A 25,196-nucleotide genomic window follows, 5' to 3' on the forward strand; every position below is an offset into this window, starting at 1 on the left:
AGTATTATACGTTCTCTGCCTGAAAAACGCTCCATATCTGTGCTCAGTGTGCTGCAAATATCTGTGCTCACACTGCTTTATTGTGGGGACTGGGGACCACCAGTATTATATAGGAGGAGTACAGTGCAGAGTTTTGCTGACCAGTGACCACCAGTATTATACGTTCTCTGCCTGAAAAACGCTCCATATCTGTGCTCAGTGTGCTGCATATATCTGTGCTCACACTGCTTTATTGTGGGGACTGAGGACCACCATTATTATATAGGAGGAGTACAGTGCAGAGTTTTGCTGACCAGTGACCACCAGTATTATACGTTCTCTGCCTGAAAAACGCTCCATATCTGTGCTCAGTGTGCTGCAAATATCTGTGCTCACACTGCTTTATTGTGGGGACTGGGGGCCACCAGTATTATATAGGAGGAGTACAGTGCAGAGTTTTGCTGACCAGTGACCAGTGACTACCAGTATTGTACGTTCTCTGCCTGAAAAACGCTCCATGTCTGTGCTGCATTGTAGTATATATAGTAGGAGTACAGTGCATAATTTTGCTGACCACCAGTATATAATATATAGCAGTACGGTACAGTAGGCCACTGCTCTACCTACCTCTGTGTCGTCAAGTATACTATCCATCAATACCTGTGGTGCATTTAAGTTTTGCACAGTTTGCTGACCACCAGTATATAATATATAGCAGTACGGTACAGTAGGCCACTGCTCTACCTACCTCTGTGTCGTCAAGTATACTATCCATCCATACCTGTGGTGCATTTCAGTTTTGCACAGTTTGCTGACCACCAGTATATAATACATAGCAGTACGGTACAGTAGGCCACTGCTCTACCTACCTCTGTGTCGTCAAGTATACTATCCATCCATACCTGTGGTGCATTTCAGTTTTGCACAGTTTGCTGACCACCAGTATATAATATATAGCAGTACGGTACAGAAGGCCACTGCTCTACCTACCTCTGTGTCGTCAAGTATACTATCCATCCATATCTGTGGTGCATTTTAGTTGTGCGCAGTATATATATAGTAGTAGGACAGTGCATAATTTTGCTGACCACCAGTATATAATATATAGCAGTACGGTACAGTAGTCCGCTGCTCTACCTCTGTGTCATCAAGTATATTATCCATCCATACCTGTGGTGCATTTTAGTTGTGCGCAGTACTATACTATGCTGTTTGGGGACTATTTTTTTAAATCTGCCATCCTGTCTGACACTGCAGTGACACTCCTAGATGGGCCAGGTGTTTGTGTCGGCCACTTGGGTCGCTTAGCTTAGTCACACAGCGACCTTGGTGCACCTCTTTTTTTCTTTGCATCATGTGCTGTTTGGGGACTATTTTTTTAAATCTGCCATCATGTCTGACACTGCAGTGCCACTCCTAGATGGGCCAGGTGTTTGTGTCGGCCACTTGGGTCGCTTAGCTTAGTCACACAGCGACCTTGGTGCACCTCTTTTTATCTTTGCATCATGTGCTGTTTGGGGACAATTTTTTTAAATCTACCATCCTGTCTGACACTGCAGTGACACTCCTAGATGGGCCAGGTGTTGTGTCGGCCACTTGGGTCGCTTAGCTTAGTCACACAGCTACCTCATTGCACCTCTTTTTTTCTTTGCATCATGTGCTGTTTGGGGACTATTTTTTTAAATCTGCCATCCTGTCTGACACTGCAGTGACACTCCTAGATGGGCCAGGTGTTTGTGTCGGCCACTTGGGTCGCTTAACTTAGTCACACAGCGACCTTGGTGCACCTCTTTTTTCCTTTGCATCATGTGCTGTTTGGGGACTATTTTTTTAAATCTGCCATCCTGTCTGACACTGCAGTGACACTCCTAGATGGGCCAGGTGTTTGTGTCGGCCACTTGGGTCGCTTAGCTTAGTCACACAGCTACCTCATTGCACCTCTTTTTTTCTTTGCATCATGTGCTGTTTGGGGACTATTTTTTTAAATCTGCCATCCTGTCTGACACTGCAGTGACACTCCTAGATGGGCCAGGTGTTTGTGTCGGCCACTTGGGTCGCTTAGCTTAGTCACACAGCTACCTCATTGCACCTCTCTTTTTCTTTGCATCATGTGCTGTTTGGGGACTATTTTTTGAAGTGCCATCCTGTCTGACACTGCAGTGCCACTCCTAGATGGGCCAGGTGTTTGTGTCGGCTACTTGGGTCGCTTAGCTTAGCCATCCAGCGACCTCGGTGCAAATTTTAGGACTAAAAATAATATTGTGAGGTGTGAGGTGTTCAGAATAGACTGGAAATTAGTGGAAATTATGGTTATTGTGGTTAATAATACTATGAGATCAAAATGACCCCCAAATTCTATGATTTAAGCTGTTTTTGAGGGGTTTTTGTAAAAGAAACACCCGAATCCAAAACACACCCGAATCCGACAAAAATTTTTCAGGGAGGCTTTGCCAAAATGCGTCCGAATCCAAAACACGGCCGCGGAACCGAATCCAAAACCAAAACACAAAACCCGAAAAATATCCGGTGCACATCACTAGTAATTAGTACCCTCCCCCCCCCTCCCCTCTTGGCGCCACTGCATAGATCTGCCCAGCCACAACGCTGATCAGCTCTTTACAAAGTACTAGGTAAGATTTAAACAGTAAGAACTCTCCAGCTTGGAATTCTCTAGCTTTCTGTGTAAGATAGCTCAATGAACAGAGTGTCCGACTGCAGTGCCATATGCAATGGGTTTGAATCCCGGGCACATCAGCATCCCGAAATGTAATAAAGGACAGTGTGACTGAACAAAAAAGAGCTATCAAGTCAAGTCCACGAATGTTGTATAGGTATTAGCGACAAAAGGGCTGGGGGTAGGAGACAGGGGCAGTCAGGAGATGCTGGGCTTCAAAAAGGGGGGAAGCTGCAAATGAAAATAATTAAAACAGATTGTTGACAAGTGCTGCCAACAGCACCCCCTACCCTGCAGCGCTATGTGTGGAGCACACTCTGCACACACCTAGTTGCGGCCCTGCCCTTTGCTGCCGTGATGCGCGTTCCCTCCCATAGCATGCTGCAGCTGCTGGCTCACCCATAGCAGTGCAGTGCTCCCACATGCCACTCTATAGTATGCCGTGCAACACGGGCAACAACAAGTAAGGACACATCAGTAAATGTTTGTCATTTTACTTCCATTGGATCACCCATCTGTATGCACTAATTACAAATTTGCTTGCTGATTTTGGGAAAAGGGCAATAGATTTCCAAAATGATTGCCTATTATACAGCTCTCGTAATCATTCAGTGTCAGTCACAGCTAGAACTGTGACCACGCCGTCTAGGAATATCTGGGCATTGTCATTTCCAAGATGACCTAGGGCAGGATGCATCAAGCATCGCTCAAGAAACTCATTTATGATAGAAGGACTTACGTGTTTAGAACCTGGGAGTCCTTCTGCTCATGCATTGAGTGGTTTATTGGGAGGAATCTGATTGGATCCTTCTCAGGGAAAAATTATAAAATGATGACATCCCCCGCATGTCCAGCATGCGGGGGTGTTATCCGGCACATGCCCCTACAATCCAGGGGCCAATGGAAAACTGCCCATTATGCCCAATGAAAAAGACGACTCTGGTTGTATGAGTGGGTTAGCAATCATTATGGGGGCTAGGTTTAGTGTTTTTTGGTGAGGCAGTTATACTTTAGCTGCAAATCTGTACCAAAATGTACATCAGGGCCGGATTATAGGAATTGCGACAAGGGCAGTCGTCCCGGGGCCCCCACACATTAGGGGCCACCACACAGTCGACCACTGATACCGCACCTTGGCCGCCTCTCCTGACTGCCTCCAGGTTCCCAGCGCTGCCTCTCAGATATCATAGTAAAGGCTTCAGGAAGGCGCCGCCAGCAGAACTCCGGACGACCTCCGGACTGACCAACGTGCACAGAAAGCCGGTCTGCCTCTCATTGACCCAAGGGCATTTATAAAATAAGTGATCGTACAGATTCTGTATGATCATTCTGCGGCTGGGATCCCGGCCGCCGGTAATCCCAACCCGATTGAACAACTGCAAGGCAAATAAAATTAAATATTTGCATTGGAACCAACTAATAGAATCTAGATCTATAATAATTAAGAATACTTTCCAGCCCAAGTTGGCTCTGCCTTATCATGAAGGACTTGGGTAATGATAAGGGAGGCTTATGACAGGTTCATGTCAGAGATCAGCATTCTTGGTATGTGCTAAAAAATCCGAAGTAATCAAAATAGCATTTCATTCTGAATGGAGTGGAGGTTATATTCCTTTTGTCATCACCCCATGAAGTGTGCTGCATGCCTGGGATTCCTGCCCCATTCTCCACCTAATCTGTCCTTTCTTAGAGCTCCTGCAGAAATTCCAGGCCATCTGCATGGCGTCTTTGTCAGGAAGTCAGGAGCCATGAGAAACGTCCCAAGACATATGGACACAGCTCCTTGGCTCTTGCCTTTGTCCCATTTTCTATGGTCTCCAGCTCTGGTGGCTTAGATGTACCATGAATTGTGGAAATAAATAATAAAACAAGAACTTTGAGTAAGAATGGAGAATGTATGCACATCTTTGTTATGTACAAAGATGGTGATAATACAGGAGTTAAATGCACCCAGTGCTTTTAAAGCACCCCTAGAAGTGAGCCAAAATATGCAAAGCTCTAGGTTGGACCCAAATTCGTTACGTTCATTTTGACCAAATGGCCCTCAATATCTTTGCTGTTTTGATGACACAGCGTTTATGCATTTATATCTTTGTTATTATCATTTAGTTTTTTGGTTGCGGATATTTTGAGTATTATCGCAACCTTTTTATAGTTCCAGCTGTTTTCATCTTTTTTGTATACATCTTTGTTATTGTTATTGAGCTTAATTATATGGATTAGGATTAGTGTTATATATTGTATACTCTGTGCTATGGCACTATGACCCCTGCATTCCTATGTGGAATGCGGAAGGGATGTTTTTTTGCACAGGTGCTCAATTTTATCCCAGGTGTGTTCAGTCGTGAATGGTGATATATATTTTGTATTGTCGCGGATGAAAACAGCTCTTGCTATTGAAACGTCGGAATAAATAAGATGTTTTTCTACCTTAAGAAGTCTCTGAGTGCTGCAATCAAGTAATTGGTACAGGACGGAATATATAAAAACATAAATCCATTGCACTCGCCGTTGTCAGAATAGGAGTGCGAAGTGGCATGTGACCACATTGTTTAAGTAAAAATCAGGGAGCTCAGCACTCACGATATATAAACTCACTCAACATAGCACACAGTGGGGTTTTAGTTTATTATTATTATTATTATTGTTATTATCCTTTATTTATATGGTGCCACAAGGGGTCCACAGCGCTCAATTACAGAGTACATAAACAAATGAGCAAAACAGGAAAACAGTGACTTAAGGTCCATACACACTAGACGACGTTGCTCTATGAGCGATGTCATCTAGTGTTTCCCCTCCCGGTCCGGGCGGCCACCGACACACTGAGCGATATGATCGTTCATATCGCTCAGTGACATCACGCAGTGGCCGGCCATGCATGCAGCTCCTGGACAAAAGTCCAGATAGAGCATGCATGCACTGCCGACAGCGTCGATCATTGCCGACCCACAGAGCCGCGCATCGATTGTTGCTGGCGGCACACACACTTGCCGAGAAACTGAGCGACATCGCTCAGGAAGGGGGAAAATGAGCGACGTCACTCAGGAAGGGGGAAAATGAGCGACGTCGCTCAGGAAGGGGGAAAATGAGCGACGTCAATCAGGACGGGGGAAAATGAGCGACGTCAATCAGTACGGGGGAAAATGAGCGACGTTGCTCATTTTCTCAGCAAGTGTGTATTGGCCTTTACAGTTGAAGACAATATAGGACAAGTACAGGGTAAATAAATATAGCTATAGCAGCAGACGACACTGACATAAGTATCAGGGTGGCAGAAAACCGCGGGATTTGGTGCCGTCAAAAATGGTTTTAGTAAGAGAAGGAAAAGCACATAGGACACTGGTGATTCTTTTTCTGAGGTCTGTGTACATTCTCAGTATCGCCTGCCTAGAGAAATGGAACCTAGATGGTATTTGGTACCGGGGACACAGTACCTAAAGCAATTCTCTAGTTGCCTGTGAATTAACGGTGGATACCGGAAACACGTTTCTCACCGCCCAGGATGCCAAGGCCTCAGTTATCCGCTTTGCAGCAGGATGACTGCTGTGATATTTCATCTTCCTCGCAAAGGACTATTGGACAGTCAATTGCTTACTGGAAGTAGTACAAGTGGTCTTCCGACTTCCCCTCTGGGATGACAATCGACTCCCAGCAGCAACAACAGCAGCGCCAGCAGCAGTAGGCGTTACACTCAAGGATGTATCGGAGGAATCCCAGGCAGGAGAGGACTCGTCAGACTTGACAGTGACATGGCCTCCAGGACTATTGGCTTTCCTGTCTAAGGAGGAAATTGACACTGAGGGAGTTGGTGGTGTGGTTTGCAGGAGCTTGGTTACAAGAGGAAGGGATTTAGTTGGCAGTGGACTGCTTCCGCTGTCACCCAAAGTTTTTTAACTTGTCAATGACTTCTGATGAATGCGCTCCTGGTGACGTATATGGGAGGATGTTCCGAGGTGGTTAACGTCCTTACCCCTACTTATTACAGCTTGACAAAGGCGACACACGGCTTGACACCTGTTGTCCGCATTCTGTTAAAATAATTCCACACCGAAGAGGTGATTTTTTTTTTGTCATTTGACCAGGCATGTCAATGGCCATATTCGTCCCATGGACAACAGGTGTCTCCCCGGGTGCCTGACTTAAACAAACCACCTCACCATCAGAATCCTCCTTGTCAATTTCCTCCCCAGCGCCAGCAACACCCATATCCTCATCCTGGTGTACTTCAACAGTGACATCTTCAATTTGACTATCAGGAACTGGACTGTGGGTGCTCCTTCCAGCACTTGCAGGGGGCGTGCAAATGGTGGAAGGCGCCACCTCTTCCCGTCCAGTGTTGGGAAGGTCAGGCATCGCAACCGACACAATTGGACTCTCCTTGGGGATTTGTGATTTAGAAGAACGCACAGTTCTTTGCTGTGCTTTTGCCAGCTTAAGTCTTTTCATTTTTCTAGCGAGAGGATGAGTGCTTCCATCCTCATGTGAATCTGAACCACTAGCCATGAACATAGGCCAGGGCCTCAGCCGTTCCTTGCCACTCCATGTCGTAAGTGGCATATTGGCAAGTTTACGCTTCTCATCAGAAACTATTAATTTAGATTTTTGGGTCATTTTACTGAACTTTTGTTTTTTGGATTTTACATGCTCTCTACTATGACATTGGGCATCGGCCTTGGAAGACGACGTTGATGGCATTTCATCGTCTTGGCCATGACTAGTGGCAGCAGCTTCAGCACGAGGTGGAAGTGGATCTTGATCTTTCCCTATTTTACCCTCCACATTTTTGTTCTCCATTTATTAATGTGTGGAATTATATGCCAGTAATATATCAATAGCAATGGCCTATTGTACCATACTGCTATATATTAAATACTGGTGGTCAGCAAAATTCTGCACTGTCCTCCTACTATATATACTGCGCACATCAACTAAAATGCACCACAGGTATGGATGGATAGTATACTTGACGACACAGAGATAGGTAGAGCAGTGGCCTACTGTACCGTACTGCTATATATTATATACTGGTGGTCAGCAAAATTCTGCACTGTCCTCCTACTATATAAACTGCGCACAACAACTCAAATGCACCACAGGTATGGATGGATAGTATACTTGATGACACAGAGGTAGGTAGAGCAGTGGCCTACTGTACCGTACTACTATATATTATATACTGGTGGTCAGCAAAATTATGCGCTATCCTCCTACTATATATACTGCGCACAACAACTAAAATGCACCACAGGTATGGATGGATAGAATACTTGACGACACAGAGGTAGGTAGAGCAGTGGCCTACTGTACCGTACTGCTATATATTATATACTGGTGGTCAGCAAAATTATGCACTGTCCTCCTACTATATATACTGCGCACAACAACTAAAATGCACCACAGGTATGGATGGATAGTATACTCGATGACACAGAGGTAGGTAGAACAGTGGCCTACTGTACCGTACTGCTATATATTATATACTGGTGGTCAGCAAAATGATGCACTGTCCTCCTACTATATATACTGCGCACAACAACTAAAATGCACCACAGGTATGGATGGCTAGAATACTTGACGACACAGAGGTAGGTAGAGCAGTGGCCTACTGTACCGTACTGCTATATATTATATACTGGTGGTCAGCAAAATTATGCACTGTCCTCCTACTATATATACTGCGCACAACAACTAAAATGCACCACAGGTATGGATGGATAGTATACTCGATGACACAGAGGTAGGTAGAACAGTGGCCTACTGTACCGTACTGCTATATATTATATACTGGTGGTCAGCAAAATTATGCACTGTCCTCTTACTATATATACTACGCACAACAAAGAAAATGCACCACAGGTAGGGATGGATAGTATACTTGACGACACAGAGGTAGGTAGAGCAGTGGCCTACTGTACCGTACTGCTATATATTATATACTGGTGGTCAGCAAAATGATGCACTGTCCTCCTACTATATATACTGCGCACAACAACTGAAATGCACCACAGGTATGGATGGATAGTATACTTGACGACACAGAGGTAGGTAGAGCAGTGGCCTACTGTACCCTACTGCTATATATTATATACTGGTGGTCAGCAAAATTATGCACTGTCCTACTATATATACTACGCACAACAACTAAAATGCACCACAGGTAGGGATGGATAGTATACTTGACGACACAGAGGTAGGTAGAGCAGTGGCCTACTGTACCGTACTGCTATATATTATATACTGGTGGGGACTGGGGACCACCAGTATTATATAGTAGGAGGACAGTGCAGAGTTTTGCTGACCAGTGACCACCAGTATTATACGTTATCTGCCTGAAAAACGCTCCATATCTGTGCTGCATTGTAGTATATAGTAGGAGGAAAGTGCAGAATTTTGCTGACCAGTGACCACCAGTATTATATCAGTACGGTATAGTAGTCCACTGTTCTACCTACCTCTGTGTCGTCAAGTATACTATCCATCCATACCTGTGGTGCATTTTAGTTGTTGTGCGCAGTATATATAGTAGGAGGACAGTGCATAATTTTGCTGACCAGTGACCACCAGTATTATATAAGTACGGTACAATAGTCCACTGCTCTACCTACCTCTGTGTCGTAAAGAATACTATCCATCCATACCTGTGGTGCATTTTAGTTGTTGTGCGCAGTATATATAGTAGAAGGACAGTGCATAATTTTGCTGACCACCAGTATATAATATATAGCAGTACGGTACTGTAGGCCACTGCTCTACCTACCTCTGTGTCGTCAAGTATACTATCCATCCATACCTGTGGTGCATTTTAGTTGTTGTTCGCCGTATATATAGTAGGAGGACAGTGCATAATTTTGCTGACCACCAGTATATAATATATAGCAGTACAGTACAGTAGGCCACTACTCTACCTACCTCTGTGTCGTCAAGTATACTATCCATCCATACCTGTGGTGCATTTTAGTTGTTGTGCGCAGTATATATAGTAGGAGGACAGTGCATAATTTTGCTGACCACCAGTATATAATATATAGCAGTACGGTACAGTAGGCCACTGCTCTACCTACCTCTGTGTCGTCAAGTATACTATCCATCCATACCTGTGGTGCATTTTAGTTGTTGTGCGCAGTATATATAGTAGGAGGACAGTGCATAATTTTGCTGACCACCAGTATATAATATATAGCAGTACGGTACAGTAGGCCACTGCTCTACCTCTGTGTCGTCAAGTATACTACAAAAGTTTAGTAAAATTACCCAAAAATCAAAATTAAAAGTGTCTGATGAGAAGCGTAAACTTGCCAATATGCCATTCACGACACGGAGTGGTAAGGAACGGCTGAGGCCCTGGCCTATGTTCATGGCTAGTGGTTCAGATTCACATGAGGATGGAAGCACTCATCCTCTCGCTATAAAACTGCAGTGCCACTCCTAAATGGGCCAGGTGTTTGTGTCGGCCACTTGTGTCGCTTAGGTTAGTCACACAGCTACCTCATTGCACCTCTTTTTTTTTCTTTGCATCATGTGCTGTTTGGGGACTATTTTTTAAATCTGCCATCCTGTCTGACACTGCAGTGCCACTCCTAGATGGGCCAGGTGTTTGTGTCGGCCACTTGGGTCGCTTAGCTTAGTCACACAGCTACCTCATTGCATCTCTTTTTTTCTTTGCATCATGTGCTGTTTGGGGACTATTTTTTAAATCTGCCATTCTGTCTGACACTGCAGTGCCACTCCTAGATGGGCCAGGTGTTTGTGTCAGCCACTTGGGTCGCTTAGTTTAGTCACACAGCTACCTCATTGCACCTCTTTTTTTTCTTTGCATCATGTGCTGTTTGGGGACTATTTTTTAAATCTGCCATCCTGTCTGACACTGCAGTGCCACTCCTAGATGGGCCAGGTGTTTGAGTCTGCCACTTGGGTCGCTTAGCTTAGTCACACAGCTACCTCATTGCACCTCTTTTTTTCTTTGCATCATGTGCTGTTTGGGGACTATTTTTTTTAAATCTGCCATCCTGTCTGACACTGCAGTGCCACTCCTAGATGGGCCAGGTGTTTGTGTCGGCCACTTGGGTCGCTTAGCTTAGTCACACAGCTACCTCATCGCACCTCTTTTTTTCTTCTTTGCATCATGTGCTGTCTGGGGACTATTTATAAATCTGCCATCCTGTCTGACACTGCAGTGCCACTCCTAGATGGGCCAGGTGTTTGTGTTGGCCACTTGGGTCGCTTAGCTTAGTCATCCAGCGACCTCGGTGCAAATTTTAGGACTAAAAATAATATTGTGAGGTGTGAGGTGTTCAGAATAGACTGGAAATGAGTGGAAATTGTGGTTATTGAGGTTAATAATACTGTGGGATCAAAATGACCCCCAAATTCTATGATTTAAGCTGTTTTTGGGGGGTTTTTTGTAAAAAAAAACACCCGAATCCGACAAAAAATATTCAGGGAGGTTTTGCCAAAATGCGTCCGAATCCAAAACACGGCCGCGGAACCGAATCCAAAACCAAAACACAAAACCCGAAAAATGTCCGGTGCACATCACTAGCTTCAATTATAGCATTGTATGGGCTTTTATAGTCAGTAGAGCGTCATAATGATAAAATACTGATAAAACAGTCCCTGCCCAATGGAGCTTACAATCTATATTCCCCACTACATGTGCACGCACACACATTCACACTAGGGTTCATTTTGTTGGGAGACAATTAACCTACCAGTAATTTTTGGATTGTTGGAGGAAATTGGAGTACTCGGAGGAAACCCACGCAAGCACGGGCGAGAATATACAAACTCCACACAGTTAGGGCCGTGGTGGGAATCGAATCCATGACCGCAGTGCTGCGAGGCAGTAATGCTAACCGTTACACCATCTGTATTGTCTATATTGGGGCAGAACCACCATATATGGACATGGGTGCCCTCCCATCCACATCTCTCCCAACACCTAGGAGAAGCTTGAGAGAATATAGCATGTATATACTAGGAACCCTCTATACATCAACTTGTAGGAATTCTCCTTAATTCTCACACATTTTCTAGTCCCCTTCTCTAGCTGCAGAGTCTCCACATGTCCCATACCCAGGTCAAATCGTTGGGCTGCGTGGCGGGTTGATTGTGAGTAATCAATAGACGAAAGAGTATCAAAATGAGGACACCTGATTAGGATCTAGGCAAACAAAGGTTTCTAGCTGGGTGTTCTGAGGTCTACCGAAAAGGGAATGTTGTAAATATCATGGCTGGAGACTAATAGAAACTCTTAGAGGAAAGTCCAAATCTTTCTCATATGCCTAAGAATTCTGGGAATACCTGGAGTTGGACAAGATTACATTTAAATTTGATGTTGTGCCTACTCCAGTGACTGAAAAGATTGGGATCAACACTCTGGGGGAAGGTCTCCTTATTTCTCAGGGGAGTCACATGAGGCAAATTCTTTATAAGAACATACACTCTAGTGCAATAATCCCATTTAAAGGAAAAGGATTGAAGAGATGGAGGTCCTGAAATTGGACAAGTAGGGGTAAGGTGAGTAGATGGGGGTCCTGAAATTGAACAAGTAGGGGGAAGGAAAGAAAATTGAGTTCTTGAAACTGGACAAATTAGAGAAAGATGAGTAGATGGAGGTCCTGAAACTGGAGAAGTAGGGGGTAGTTGAACTAATGGAGGTCCTGAAATTGGAGACGTAGGGAGAAGGTGAGTAGATGGAGGTCCTGATTGTGGACAAATAGGGGAAGGTGAGTAAATGGAGGTCTTGAAATTGGACAAATAATGGGGAGGTGAGTAGATGGAGGACCTGAAATTGGACAAGTAGGTCTATAGGTGAATAGATGGAGGTCCTGAAAGTGGACAAGTAGGGGGAAGGTGAGTAGATGGAGGTCCCGAAATTGGATAGGGGGAAGGTTAGTAGAGGGAGGTCCTGAAATTGGACAATTGACCATAGTTGTATAGTTCGCTAAGTACACAGGGAAGAGAGGTATTATCATTGGTTTTAAACATTTCAAGCTGCCTCGTTCAGTGCTCTGTGATGCTGGAGAAAACTCAGAAAACATCCATTTCTGAAGACACTGCAAAACTAATGGAGCATTTCATTTTCTGTGACCTTACCAATGTTGTACTTGGAAAGCAACATCGTGGTGGGAGGTAAAGGTCACCGTTAACGAATAAAATATTGTTGACTCACAACATTCCAGAAGTCACATGCGTACATTTTTGGCCGGAACGTTTGACAGCCCTGAGTAAAGATCATTGTTCTAGACAAATGTGACTGTAAGGACAGTGTTTTATTCCAGCAATGCAAGAATGAGAGAAAGTCTCAAAATTTATATTTGTAAAAATGCAAAAGACGCAAAATCTGTGTTGGTAAACAGCTGCAGGATGACACAGAGCCCAGCTGGGATTATCTCAGGCAGATCTTCTTTCATGCATTTTGTATGAGATGATTTCATTTAGGTCCATTAAGAAAATGTCTACAAATGTGAGATCATGAGTGTTCTCCAATGTAATGCTTAGATAAACTAAAGAAAAGTTCCAGCCTCCACTTGTTTAATTCACAGACAATCATGAATCTAATTTGCAGAGACAGGTATAAGGGTATATGGATCAAAGATTGGAGAAAGATAAAGTGAAGAGAGAAAAAGTACCAACCAATCAGCACCTATCTGTAATGTTACAGGCTGTGTTTGAATAATGACAGTTGGCTACTGATTGGATGGTACTTTGCACCTGATTCTAGTTTGTAAGCAAAGCAAGAAAGCACACTAATGGGCAAAACCATGCTGCACTGCAGGTGGGGCAGATGTAACATGTGCAGAGAGAGTTAGATGTAGGTTGGGTGTGTTCAAACTGAAATCTAAATTGCAGTGTAAAAATAAAGCTGTCTAACATTTGTGGGCTACATGCAAAAGCAGCCAGTATTTACCCTGCACAGAAATAATATAACCCACCCAAATCTAACTCTCTCTGCACTTGTTACATCTGCCCCACCTGCAGTGCAGCATGGTTTTGCCCAGTTGTGTGCTTTGCTTACAAATCTGAATCAGGCCCTTTATCTCTCTCCAAGCTTTTGATACATATGCTCCATACTGTAGTTCTATGGGGTTGTTGTACTGTATCATGCAGTGAAAAGAGTGGAGAAATGGACCAGCGGAGAAACTGCCTACAGTAACCAATCAGCTTGAGGTGGCAAGTACATTGTGCCAGGAACACTTCTCTTCTGTGCAGCGCAGCGTCATATCAGTGCAGCAGCCAGCCTAGACCCTCCGCAGTCCATCACACAACAATGTATGCCAGGCTGGGGCGGAAGGCTGACATTGGCGTTTCTATAATGGGTGCAGTGTGTGCGAGGTCCAAGGGGGCCCACCCTGCACACACTGCACCCATTTGCTTAATACTTACCTCTCTGAAGTCCCCCGTCGAAGCCATCCCTTTTCGGTAGCGCAATAGAGTTTGAACACTAGGGGGAACAAACTCTATTGCGCCTGCTGAAAACTCCGGGAAAGATGGCACGGCGGACATTTTTCCGGAGTTTCGCACATGCGCATTAGCAAAATCTTTAGGAAAATGGCCGCCGCGCCGTGTTCCCGGAGGTTTGCGCATGCGCAATAGGGTCTGTTCTCAGACTCTATTGCCGCTGCGGAGAAGGATGGCACCGACGGGGGACTCCGGAGAGGTAAGTATTAAATGCTGTGCATCAGTCAGAGAGGAAGAGGCCCCTGAAGCAGAAGGCTGCACACGGGCCTCCTCCTCACTTAAAACGACCCTGAAGGCTGTGATTATGAGCAACAGCAGCCTCTGCTCTCTCATTGCATGATGTGCATTTGCTCTGCTATAGCTGACAGTGGTAGTCAGGACAGCCATCAGAAATGATGGGGCCCGGGACGGACAAATAAGGTAGGTCCCCCGCCTCCACCACCATTACACACACTGCCCCATTGCTCAACTCTGCATCCCCCAAACTTACCATTTTGAGGGGGCCCGGGAAACAGCAGTGAGCATCAGGGCCAGGGCCAGCTGCTTACGCACATGAAGGGAAAGAGCAGCAACTGTATTATTACTACAGAGTCGGCCATGAGCCAATTAAAGCTTGCAGACCAGCAGGCCAATCAGGTACTGCCAGTCGGCAGCTCCTGATTGGCTGCTGGTCCTCGAGCTCTGATTAGCTCATGGCCGACTGTGGAAATAATACGATCATGGCTCTGTCCCAGTGGCGCACCCAGGGGGGGTTTCCGAGCACCCAGAAACCCCCCTCCACTAAAAAAAAAGACATAGAATTGGATCCCCCTGCTTGGTCTTATTAACACAGAATTTCTGTGCTGGTCAGGAGAAACGGCTGTCAGACTATCAGGTGTCTGCAACCTTTCTAATCCGTCTTGTGTGATTACTCAGACCAGAACATTCCATATTTTTTTCGCATATAATTTTTCTCATTTTTGATATAATTAATAAGAATAAAAAATAAAAAACTTTGTTCTTTTGATCACAGTGGGATACTATTAACTTTTTAATTAATTGCTAAATAAACATATGTTTTAATATCTTTTCGATTCATATCTGAAGAATTTTCTCTTCTTTCTTCTCTCAAGAGTGCGTCCACACTAGAGATGAGCGCCTGAAATTTTTCGGGTTTTGTGTTTTGGTTTTGGGTTCGGTTCCGCGGCCGTGTTTTGGGTTCGAACGCGTTTTGGCAAAACCTCACCGAATTATTTTTGTCGGATTCGGGTGTGTTTTGGATTCGGGTGTTTTTTTCAAAAAACCCTAAAAAACAGCTTAAATCATAGAATTTGGGGGTAATTTTGATCCCAAAGTATTATTAACCTCAAAAAACATAATTTACACTCATTTTCAGCCTATTCTGAACACATCACACCTCACAATATTATTTTTAGTCCTAAAATTTGCACCGAGGTCGCTGTGTGAGTAAGATAAGTGACCCTAGTGGCCGACACAAACACCGGGCCCATCTAGGAGTGGCACTGCAGTGTCACGCAGGATGTCCCTTCCAAAAAACCCTCCCCAAACAGCACATGACGCAAAGAAAAAAAGAGGCGCAATGAGGTAGCTGTGTGAGTAAGATTAGCGACCCTAGTGGCCGACACAAACACCGGGCCCATCTAGGAGTGGCACTGCAGTGTCACGCAGGATGGCCCTTCCAAAAAACCCTCCCCAAACAGCACATGACGCAAAGAAAAAAAGAGGCGCAATGAGGTAGCTGTGTGAGTAAGATTAGCGACCCTAGTGGCCGACACAAACACCGGGCCCATCTAGGAGTGGCACTGCAGTGTCACGCAGGATGGCCCTTCCAAAAAACCCTCCCCAAACAGCACATGACGCAAAGAAAAAAAGAGGCGCAATGAGGTAGCTGACTGTGTGAGTAAGATTAGCGACCCTAGTGGCCGACACAAACACCGGGCACATCTAGGAGTGGCACTGCAGTGTCACGCAGGATGTCCCTTCCAAAAAACCCTCCCCAAACAGCACATGACGCAAAGAAAAAAAGAGGCGCAATGAGGTAGCTGTGTGAGTAAGATTAGCGACCCTAGTGGCCGACACAAACACCGGGCCCATCTAGGAGTGGCACTGCAGTGTCACGCAGGATGTCCCTTCCAAAAAACCCTCCCCAATCAGCACATGATGCAAAGAAAAAGAAAAGAAAAAAGAGGTGCAAGATGGAATTATCCTTGGGCCCTCCCACCCACCCTTATGTTGTATAAACAAAACAGGACATGCACACTTTAACCAACCCATCATTTCAGTGACAGGGTCTGCCACACGACTGTGACTGATATGACGGGTTGGTTTGGACCCCCCCCAAAAAAGAAGCAATTAATCTCTCCTTGCACAAACTGGCTCTACAGAGGCAAGATGTCCACCTCATCTTCACCCTCCGATATATCACCGTGTACATCCCCCTCCTCACAGATTATCAATTCGTCCCCACTGGAATCCACCATCTCAGCTCCCTGTGTACTTTGTGGAGGCAATTGCTGCTGGTCAATGTCTCCGCGGAGGAATTGATTATAATTCATTTTAATGAACATCATCTTCTCCACATTTTCTGGATGTAACCTCGTACGCCGATTGCTGACAAGGTGAGCGGCGGCACTAAACACTCTTTCGGAGTACACACTTGTGGGAGGGCAACTTAGGTAGAATAAAGCCAGTTTGTGCAAGGGCCTCCAAATTGCCTCTTTTTCCTGCCAGTATAAGTACGGACTGTGTGACGTGCCTACTTGGATGCGGTCACTCATATAATCCTCCACCATTCTATCAATGTTGAGAGAATCATATGCAGTGACAGTAGACGACATGTCCGTAATCGTTGTCAGGTCCTTCAGTCCGGACCAGATGTCAGCATCAGCAGTCGCTCCAGACTGCCCTGCATCACCGCCAGCGGGTGGGCTCGGAATTCTGAGCCTTTTCCTCGCACCCCCAGTTGCGGGAGAATGTGAAGGAGGAGATGTTGACAGGTCGCGTTCCGCTTGACTTGACAATTTTGTCACCAGCAGGTCTTTCAACCCCAGCAGACCTGTGTCTGCCGGAAAGAGAGATCCAAGGTAGGCTTTAAATCTAGGATCGAGCACGGTGGCCAAAATGTAGTGCTCTGATTTCAACAGATTGACCACCCGTGAATCCTTGTTAAGCGAATTAAGGGCTGCATCCACAAGTCCCACATGCCTAGCGGAATCGCTCCGTGTTAGCTCCTTCTTCAATGCCTCCAGCTTCTTCTGCAAAAGCCTGATGAGGGGAATGACCTGACTCAGGCTGGCAGTGTCTGAACTGACTTCACGTGTGGCAAGTTCAAAGGGCATCAGAACCTTGCACAACGTTGAAATCATTCTCCACTGCACTTGAGACAGGTGCATTCCATCTCCTATATCGTGCTCAATTGTATAGGCTTGAATGGCCTTTTGCTGCTCCTCCAACCTCTGAAGCATATAGAGGGTTGAATTCCACCTCGTTACCACTTCTTGCTTCAGATGATGGCAGGGCAGGTTCAGTAGTTTTTGGTGGTGCTCCAGTCTTCTGTACGTGGTGCCTGTACGCCGAAAGTGTCCCGCAATTTTTCTGGCCACCGACAGCATCTCTTGCACGCCCCTGTCGTTTTTTAAAAAATTCTGCACCACCAAATTCAAGGTATGTGCAAAACATGGGACGTGCTGGAATTTGCCCATATTTAATGCACACACAATATTGCTGGCGTTGTCCGATGCCACAAATCCACAGGAGAGTCCAATTGGGGTAAGCCATTCCGCGATGATCTTCCTCAGTTGCCGTAAGAGGTTTTCAGCTGTGTGCGTATTCTGGAAAGCGGTGATACAAAGCGTAGCCTGCCTAGGAAAGAGTTGGCGTTTGCGAGATGCTGCTACTGGTGCCGCCGCTGCTGTTCTTGCGGCGGGAGTCCATACATCTACCCAGTGGGCTGTCACAGTCATATAGTCCTGACCCTGCCCTGCTCCACTTGTCCACATGTCCGTGGTTAAGTGGACATTGGGTACAACTGCATTTTTTAGGACACTGGTGAGTCTTTTTCTGACGTCCGTGTACATTCTCGGTATCGCCTGCCTAGAGAAGTGGAACCTAGATGGTATTTGGTAACGGGGGCACACTGCCTCAATAAATTGTCTAGTTCCCTGTGAACTAACGGCGGATACCGGACGCACGTCTAACACCAACATAGTTGTCAAGGACTCAGTTATCCGCTTTGCAGTAGGATGACTGCTGTGATATTTCATCTTCCTCGCAAAGGACTGTTGAACAGTCAATTGCTTACTGGAAGTAGTACAAGTGGGCTTACGACTTCCCCTCTGGGATGACCATCGACTCCCAGCGGCAACAACAGCAGCGCCAGCAGCAGTAGGCGTTACACGCAAGGATGCATCGGAGGAATCCCAGGCAGGAAAGGACTCGTCAGACTTGCCAGTGACATGGCCTGCAGGACTATTGGCATTCCTGGGGAAGGAGGAAATTGACACTGAGGGAGTTGGTGGGGTGGTTTGCGTGAGCTTGGTTACAAGAGGAAGGGATTTACTGGTCAGTGGACTGCTTCCGCTGTCACCCAAAGTTTTTGAACTTGTCACTGACTTATTATGAATGCGCTGCAGGTGACGTATAAGGGAGGATGTTCCGAGGTGGTTAACGTCCTTACCCCTACTTATTACAGCTTGACAAAGGGAACACACGGCTTGACACCTGTTGTCCGCATTTCTGGTGAAATACCTCCACACCGAAGAGCTGATTTTTTTGGTATTTTCACCTGGCATGTCAACGGCCATATTCCTCCCACGGACAACAGGTGTCTCCCCGGGTGCCTGACTTAAACAAACCACCTCACCATCAGAATCCTCCTGGTCAATTTCCTCCCCAGCGCCAGCAACACCCATATCCTCCTCATCCTGGTGTACTTCAACACTGACATCTTCAATCTGACTATCAGGAACTGGACTGCGGGTGCTCCTTCCAGCACTTGCAGGGGGCGTGCAAATAGTGGAAGGCGCATGCTCTTCACGTCCAGTGTTGGGAAGGTCAGGCATCGCAAACGACACAATTGGACTCTCCTTGTGGATTTGGGATTTCAAAGAACGCACAGTTCTTTGCGGTGCTTTTGCCAGCTTGAGTCTTTTCAGTTTTCTAGCGAGAGGCTGAGTGCTTCCATCCTCATGTGAAGCTGAACCACTAGCCATGAACATAGGCCAGGGCCTCAGCCGTTCCTTGCCACTCCGTGTGGTAAATGGCATATTGGCAAGTTTACGCTTCTCCTCCGACAATTTTATTTTAGGTTTTGGAGTCCTTTTTTTTCTGATATTTGGTGTTTTGGATTTGACATGCTCTGTACTATGACATTGGGCATCGGCCTTGGCAGACGACGTTGCTGGCATTTCATCGTCTCGGCCATGACTAGTGGCAGCAGCTTCAGCACGAGGTGGAAGTGGATCTTGATCTTTCCCTAATTTTGGAACCTCAACTTTTTTGTTCTCCATATTTTATAGGCAGAACTAAAAGGCACCTCAGGTAAACAATGGAGATGGATGGATTGGATAGTTTACTAGTATACAATTATGGACGGACTGCCACGGTTAGGTGGTATAAAAAAACCACGGTTAGGTGGTATATATTATAATAATAATACAATTATGGATGGACGGACTGCCTGCCGACTGCCGACACAGAGGTAGCCACAGCCGTGAACTACCGCACTGTACACTGGTTGATAAAGAGATAGTAGTATACTCGTAACAACTAGTATGACACTATGACGACGGTATAAAGAATGGAAAAAAAACCACGGTTAGGTGGTATATATTATAATAATAATACAATTATGGATGGACGGACTGCCTGCCGACTGCCGACACAGAGGTAGCCACAGCCGTGAACTACCGCACTGTACACTGGTTGATAAAGAGATAGTAGTATACTCGTAACAACTAGTATGACACTATGACGACGGTATAAAGAATGGAAAAAAAACCACGGTTAGGTGGTATATATTATAATAATAATACAATTATGGATGGACGGACTGCCTGCCGACTGCCGACACAGAGGTAGCCACAGCCGTGAACTACCGCACTGTACACTGGTTGATAAAGAGATAGTAGTATACTCGTAACAACTAGTATGACACTATGACGACGGTATAAAGAATGAAAAAAAAACCACGGTTAGGTGGTATATATTATAATAATAATACAATTATGGATGGACGGACTGCCTGCCGACTGCCGACACAGAGGTAGCCACAGCCGTGAACTACCGCACTGTACACTGGTTGATAAAGAGATAGTAGTATACTCGTAACAACTAGTATGACACTATGACGACGGTATAAAGAATGGAAAAAAAACCACGGTTAGGTGGTATATATTATAATAATAATACAATTATGGATGGACGGACTGCCTGCCGACTGCCGACACAGAGGTAGCCACAGCCGTGAACTACCGCACTGTACACTGGTTGATAAAGAGATAGTAGTATACTCGTAACAACTAGTATGACACTATGACGACGGTATAAAGAATGGAAAAAAAACCACGGTTAGGTGGTATATATTATAATAATAATACAATTATGGATGGACGGACTGCCTGCCGACTGCCGACACAGAGGTAGCCACAGCCGTGAACTACCGCACTGTACACTGGTTGATAAAGAGATAGTAGTATACTCGTAACAACTAGTATGACACTATGACGACGGTATAAAGAATGGAAAAAAAACCACGGTTAGGTGGTATATATTATAATAATAATACAATTATGGATGGACGGACTGCCTGCCGACTGCCGACACAGAGGTAGCCACAGCCGTGAACTACCGCACTGTACACTGGTTGATAAAGAGATAGTAGTATACTCGTAACAACTAGTATGACACTATGACGACGGTATAAAGAATGGAAAAAAAAACACGGTTAGGTGGTATATATTATAATAATAATACAATTATGGATGGACGGACTGCCTGCCGACTGCCGACACAGAGGTAGCCACAGCCGTGAACTACCGCACTGTACACTGGTTGATAAAGAGATAGTAGTATACTCGTAACAACTAGTATGACACTATGACGACGGTATAAAGAATGGAAAAAAAACCACGGTTAGGTGGTATATATTATAATAATAATACAATTATGGATGGACGGACTGCCTGCCGACTGCCGACACAGAGGTAGCCACAGCCGTGAACTACCGCACTGTACACTGGTTGATAAAGAGATAGTAGTATACTCGTAACAACTAGTATGACACTATGACGGTATAAAGAAAGAAAAAAAAATACCACGGTTAGGTGGTATATATTGTAATACAATTATGGATGGACGGACTGCCTGCCGAGTTCCGACTGCCGACACAGAGGTAGCCACAGCCGTGAACTACCGCACTGTACTGTGTCTGCTGCTAATATAGACTGGTTGATAAAGAGATAGTATACAATACATACAACAATGAATATACTACTATACTGGTGGTCAGGCACTGTGGTCACCACTAGTCACACTGGCAGTGGCACTCCTGCAGCAAAAGTGTGCACTGTTTAATTTTAAATTAATATAATATTATGTACTCCTGGGGGCTCCTGCTATAACAACCTGCAGTGCTCCCCAGTCTCCCCCACAATTATTATAAGCTTTGCCTTTTATACATTGATGTGCAGCACACTGGGCTGAGCTGAGTGCACACAGACTGAGTCACACTGTGTGACTGGCTGCTGCTGTGTATCGTTTTTTTTCAGGCAGAGAACGGATATAGCAGAGAACGGATATATATTAAAATAAATAAAAGTTAACTAACAACAACTGCACTGGTCACTGTGGTAAACTCTGTCTGACTCTGCACAATCTCTCTCTCTCTTCTAATCTAATTTCTAATGGAGAGGACGCCAGCCACGTCCTCTCCCTATCAATCTCAATGCACGTGGGAAAATGGCGGCGACGCGCGGCTCCTTATATAGAATCCGAGTCTCGCGAGAATCCGACAGCGTCATGATGACGTTCGGGCGCGCTCGGGTTAACCGAGCAAGGCGGGAGGATCCGAGTCTGCTCGGACCCGTGAAAAAAACATGAAGTTCGTGCGGGTTCGGTTTCAGAGAAACCGAACCCGCTCATCTCTAGTCCACACAAGAGCTTTCTTTCTCTCCATTTTTTAAGTACATATACTGGGTCACCTCAGTCCCCACCCCGTGATTGGCTCCGCCCAGTTCTGGAAACCCCCCCATGCAATCCTGCGTTTGCCACTGTGTCCCTCCGTGGTTGCCTGCCGATGCGCAGGCAGGCAACTGACCTGGCCCCGACCCTAACTGCAGCCACCCAAGCCCCATCTCAGTCCAGGCCCGGGACTGGAGTGCCCCCCCCCTTCCCCGATGGTGGGCCTGGTGGTAGTGGGCAGCAGAGAAATGAATCAGGATCCCCCACTGCACCCAGTGACCCCTCTTCAGCTGCAAGTGGAGATGCAACTGTCTCTGTGTTAAGTTAACTGTATTTCTCTAACGTCCTTGAGGATGCTGGGACTCCGTAAGGACCATGGGGATAGACGGGCTCCGCAGGACATAGGGCACTTTAAGAAAGCTTTGGATTCTGGGTGTGCACTGACTCCTCCCTCTATGCCCCTCCTCCAGACCTCAGTTTTACACTGTGCCCAGAGCAAGATGGGTGCACTGCAGAGAGCTCTCCAGAGTTCTCTGCCTGAAAGCATTTTTGTTTGGATTTTTCTTTCTACTTTTTACTACTTTTTCACAGGGAGCACTGCTGGCAACAGGCTCCCTGCATCGAGGGACTGAGGAGAGAGGAGCAGACCTTCTTGTCAAAGATAGGCTCTGCTTCCTCGGCTACTGGACATCATTAGCCCTAGAGGGGGTGAATGCAGGTTCTTACTGGGCGTCCACCCCCGGAGCCGCGCCGCCGTTCTCCTCACAGAGCCAGAAGTACAGAAGACAGAAGTCGTCAGGCGGCAGAAGCCTTCAGCTTCACTGAGGTAACGCACAGCACTGCAGCTGTGCGTCATTGCTCCCATACACCTCACACACTTCGGTCACTGTAAGGGTGCAGGGGTGGGGGCTCCCTGGGCAGCAATATAAACCTCTGCATGGCAAAAAGACTATATACATGTACAGGTGGGCTCTGTACATGTATATAAAAGAGCCCCCGCCATATTTTACTAAGTTTGAGCGGGACAGATAAGGGGCTTTGAGTGGTGAGTGCTGAGGGGCTTCTCCCTCAGCACTCACCAGCGCCATTTTCTCTCCACAGCACTGCTGAGAGGAAGCTCCCCGGACTCTCCCCTGCTTACAAGCGGGGAAAGGGTGCTTAAAAGAGAGGGGGGGGGGGGGGCACAAAGCATTTTGTGTTGGTCTCCAGGGTTATTGCGCTGGGGTGTGTGCTGGCATACTCTCTCTCTGTCTCTCCAAAGGGCCTTGACTAGGATGCTGTTTTCAGAAAAGGGGTTCCCTGTGTGTGTGTGAAGTGTGTCGGTACGCGTGTGTCGACATGTTTGACGAGGAAGGCTCGCTTACTGTGGAGGGGGAGTGTTTGAATGTCAGGTCGCCGTCGGCAACGCTGACACCGGAATGGGTGGATATGCTGAATGTCTTGAATGCCAATGTCAATCTATTGCATAAAAGGTTAGACAAGGCAGAAGCTAGGGATCAGTCAGGTACCCAGTCCATGCCTGTCCCTGTGGCGCCAGGCCCGTCGGGGTCTCAGAAGCGCACCATATCCCAGATTGATGACACAGATACCGACACAGATTCTGACTCTAGTGTCGACTATGAAGATGCAAAATTACAGCCGAAGGTGGCAAAAGGTATTCGGTACATGATTATGGCCATTAAAGAGGTTTTGCATATTACTGAGGAACCCCCTGTCCCTGACACGAGGGTACACATGTATAAAGAGAAAAAGACTGAAGTCACTTTTCCATCATCATTTGAATTAAGTGAATTGTGCGAATAGGCTTGGGACTCTCCGGATAGGAGACCACAAGTTCCCAAAAGGATTCTTATGGCATATCCTTTTCCACAAACTGATAGGATACGCTGGGAATCTTCACCAAAAGTGGACAAGGCGCTGACACGCTTGTCCAAAAAGGTGGCACTGCCTTCTCAGGATACGGCTTCCCTCAAGGAACCGGCTGATCGCAGGCAGGAAATTACCTTGAAGCACATTTACACTCACTCCGGTACTATTGCTAGACCGGCTATGGCGTCGGCCTGGGTTTATAGTGCGGTTGTGGCTTGGGCAGATTCCTTATCTACGGAGATTGACACCTTAGATAGGGATGCCATTCAAATGACCTTAGAGCATATCAGAGATGCTGCCTTGTATATGAGAGATGCTCAGAGAGACATTTGTTTATTAAGCTCCAGAATAAATGCTATGTCTATTTCTGCTAGGCGACTCCTGTGGACCCGACAGTGGACGGGAGATGCCGATTCTAAGCGGCACATGGAGTCCTTGCCGTAGAAGGGGGAGGAGTTGTTTGGAGACGGCCTCTCGGACCTTGTCTCTACGGCTACGGCTGGTGAGTCGAATTTCTTACCTTATGTCCCCCCGCAGCATACTAAGAAGGCACCCCATTATCAAATGCAGTCCTTTCGTTCCAATAAAAACAAGAAGGTGCGGGGATCGTCCTTTGTTACCAGAGGGAAAGGCAGGGGAAAGAAGCTGCACACAGCTAGTTCCCAAGAGCAGAAGTCCTCCCCTGCGTCTGCAAAGTCCACCGCATGACGCTGGGGCTTCCCGGGGGGAGGTAAATCTGGTGGGGGCTCGTCTTCGGTTTTTCAGCCACGTCTGGGTTCAATCGCAGGTGGATCCCTGGGCAGTAGAGATTGTTGCTCAGGGATACAGGCTAGAATTCGAAGACTTGCCTCCTCGCCGGTTTTTCAAATCGGCTCTGCCGACTTCCCCGTCAGAGAGGGAGTCAGTGTTGACAGCAATCCAAAAATTGTATGTTCAACAGGTGATTGTCACAGTTCCTCATCTCCAGCAGGGAGAGGGATATTATTCAACCCTGTTTGTGGTCCCGAAACCGGACGGTTCGGTCAGGCCCATT

Source organism: Pseudophryne corroboree, chromosome 2 (genome assembly GCF_028390025.1).
Source record: "Pseudophryne corroboree isolate aPseCor3 chromosome 2, aPseCor3.hap2, whole genome shotgun sequence".
Lineage (NCBI taxonomy): Eukaryota > Metazoa > Chordata > Amphibia > Anura > Myobatrachidae > Pseudophryne > Pseudophryne corroboree.